We start from the raw sequence: 3,842 nt of genomic DNA on the forward strand, positions 1-3,842 counted from the left end.
CAACAAAGTAGGTGCTATTAGTAGTCCCATCTATAGATGGGGAAACTGCAGCTAAGAAGTTAAAGAACTTGCCCAAAGAGACACAGCTTACCAACAGTAAGTAGAAGCAGGATTTGAACACTTGCGGTCAAGATCTGGAGTTTCTCATCACTGCCCATATGAGAGTTTATGTAACCCAGGGCTCCTTCAGGTCACACTCCCTTTGAAGCAGAGAGCCTGGTTTCAGATCCCTTCTGAGGCCCATGAAGCTTGAGTGGGTCTCTGCACTTGCAACTGTTATTTGTTTTTTGACTGCACTGTGCAGTATGCGGACCTTCCCTGACCAGGGATCAAATCCATTCCTCCTGCACTGGAAGCTCAGAGTCGTAACCACTGGAATCTTGCAGAAGGCCCTCCCATCTGTTCTATCTGCGTTATCCAATCCAGTGGTCATTTGTCACACGTGACTATTTCAGTTAAAATTAATTAAAATTCAGTCCCTCAGTGGCACCAGTCACATTTCAAGTACTCAAGAGCCACATGTGGCTGGTGGCTACTCTATCAGATAGAGTAGATATGGAACATGTTGAGTGTGGCAGGGCTAGGTTGGATGGTGTGAGATTGGGTCAGAACCCCAGGATTTGGATTTCAGCTTCATTAGCCATTGCCTTGCTCTCCAGCATCCTCTGGGGTGGTAGGTCAGAACCTGGTCCCTAGGAAGCACTCCATAAATAGTACTTTATTCTCGTCACGGGCACTTCTTTTGGGTTAGGTATGGGTTCCAGAGACCCTGTCTCTTTTATTGCTGTGTTAAATTACCCCAACTTAGGAGTTTATGGCAACACAAATATCTCACAGAGTTCCCACACTGGATTTCCCTGGTGGCTCATTGCTAAAGAATCTACCTGCCAATGTAGCTCTTTCCAGGGTGGGAAAGAGCCCCTGGAAAAGGAAATGACAGCCCACTCCAGTATGCTTGCCTGAAAAATCCCATGGACAGAGGAGCCTGGCAGGCTACAGTTCATGGCATCACAAAGAGCCGGACACAACTTAGCAACTGAACAACCACAACCAGGCAGATTGTGATTTGGGGAAATACTTCTCGACAGAAACATGGCATAAAATGCAGAGTGAAGTGACCTACTAATATGCAATATGGAGTTTTGCAAGAAATTAAATTTGTGTATAGAATAATAGTCGCAAATATTCAGACAATAAAGTCCATGGCTAAAGGAAAACAGTTGAAGATATGTAAAAGAGGGTCTGGAACCTTCCTGAAGAGAGTGGTGCTCCCTTGTTGGCCCTGAACAAGCAAGCTGCCGTGAGTTCTACAGCTTCAAGGACAAGGATTTTTCCTATAACCATGTGCCTCGGAGAGACCGCAGGCCTGACTGACACCTTGACGACAGTCTGGGAGCTCTTCAGTAGATGACCCAGCCAAGCTGTGCTTGAACTCCTGACCCATGAAAACTGTGGGACAATAAAAAGTGTGGTTACAACCTGCTATGTTTGTGGTAATTAGTTATGTAACAGAGAAAACAAATACAAGAAGTTCACTTACCTCTTCTGTTATCCAGTCTAGAATACTGGAGTGGGTAGCCATTCTCTTCTCCAGGGATCTTCCCAACCCAAGGATCGAACCCGGGTCTAAGATTCTTCACTCTCTGAGCCACCAAGGAAGCCCCTCTCACTTACCTCCTCTGAACCATCAAATTCCTCATCTGTACATTGGAAGAAGCCTGCAGCGTTTGGATCGTCTCTAAAAGTGCTTCTGGGGAATTCCCTGGTGGTCCAGTGGCTAAAACTCCATGTTCCCAAGGCAGGGAACCGAGTTTCGATTCCTGGTCAGGGAACTAGATCCCACAAGCCACAACAAAATCTCCGGCATGCCCCAAACAAGAGCGTATGCAGACAAAAATAAATATTTAAAAATTTTAAATGTGCTTCTGGAAAAACAATGGCAACGACTAGTCCATATAAACTGGTTCACTTTGGGCCACGGCTGAAAGTATGTTCCATACGTTATCTTATTGCTCATGACATCTTCGGGGAAGGCAATGGCACCCCACGCCAGTACTCTTGCCTGGAAAATCCCATGGGCGGAGGAGCCTGGCAGGTTGCAGTCCATGGGGTCTCTAAGAGTCAGACACGACTAAGCGACTTCACTTTCATGCATTGGAGAAGGAAATGGCAACCCACTCCAGTGTTCCTGCCTGGAGAATCCCAGGGATAGGGGAGCCTGGTGGGCTGCCGTCTATGGGGTCTCACAGAGTCGGACACGACTGAAGCAACTTAGCAGCAGCAGCAGCATGACAGACATCTTATGAAACCAATCCAGTTTTCCCCGTTTACAGAAGAGGAAGCTGAGGCACAAAGAGGTTAAGTGCCTCGAACTAGACAAAGTCACGCAAGTCACACAACTAGCGTTCACACTGCTTGGCCATTGTCTGAAAAGCCACTGTCAGCTCTACATTCCTTCATTTTAAGGTGACCCTTCTGAAAATACATACACATAATTAGTGTGAGGAGAAGGGAAGGTATGCATATATACATAGTGTATGTACATACACATCTTTCTTGACCTGCAATCGGGCTATGTCCCAATAAATCCATCATAAATTGAAAATAATTGAAGTTGAAAATTTATTTAATTCACCTAACCTACCAAGTGAAAGTCACTCAGTCTTGTCCGACTCTTTGCAACCCCATGGACTACAAAGTCCATGGAATTCTCCAGGCCAGAATATCGGAGTAGGTAGCCTTTTCCTTCTCCAAGGGATTTTTTCCAACCCATGGATGGAATCCAGGTCTTCTGCATTGCAGGCGGATTCTTTACCAGCTGAGCCACAAGGGAAACATCCTAGGTTAGCCTTTGTTGTTCAGTCACTAAGTCACGTCCGACTCTTTGCGAAATCATGGACTAAAGCACACCAGGCTCCTCTGTCCTCCACTGTCCCCTGGAGTTTGCTCAAATTCATGTCCATTGAGGTGGTGATGCCATCCTATGTGCGTGCATGCTAAGTCGCTTCAGTCATGTCCGACTCTGCGACCCTGCAGACTGCAGGCCACCCGGCTCCTCTGTCCATGGGATTCTCCAGGCAAGAACTCTGGGGTTGCCATTTCCTCCTCCAGGACTCGAACCTGCATCTCTTATATCTCCTGCATTGGTAGGTGGATTCTTTACTAGTGCCAGCTGGGAAGCCCTGATGCTATTCTAGCCCACCTTAAATGTACTCAGAACACTTACATTGGCCTAGAGTTGGGCAAAATCATCTAACACAAGGCCTATTTAATAATAAAATGTTGAATCTCTCATGTAATTTATTAATACTGTAATGAAAGTGAAAAACAGAATGGTTTTCAGTTTATCAGCTGCTTACCCTCACAGTCACCTGGTGGACCGAAAACCGAGGCTCTTTGCCGCGGCCCTAGCATCAGGAGAGAAGACCAGACTGCCTATTGCCAGCCCAGAAAAAGATCAGTTTGAAGTACGGTTTCTACTGAACGTGTGTTGCTGTCTCACCGGGTAAAGTGAAAACAATCGTAATTGGAACCATGGTAAGTCAGGGACCACAAAACTAGCTGAGTCCAGGATACTCCCACCCAGGATGAGGTGCTAGGGGTGTGTATATACAGACACCAGCCAGGGTGGGGAGGGGATGCTTAGAACCTGATAGGGGCTTGGGATGAACTTGGCAGAGTGGATTCCACTTTAAGATTCTAGCACCACTGAGTCTGTAAAGAACTTGGCCCCAAGGCTCTGCCTTAGCCCCCGCCCTCACCTCTGAACTTTACCTGCTCCTCCCCCACCCCAGGGAGCGAACAACCAGTTCTAACAGGTGTTCACCGATTTACCACTGAAA

The sequence above is a fragment of the Moschus berezovskii genome, chromosome 15, assembly GCF_049115385.1.
Source record: "Moschus berezovskii isolate FMDL1 chromosome 15, NW_MosBer_1.0, whole genome shotgun sequence".
Classification (NCBI taxonomy): Eukaryota; Metazoa; Chordata; class Mammalia; order Artiodactyla; family Moschidae; genus Moschus; species Moschus berezovskii.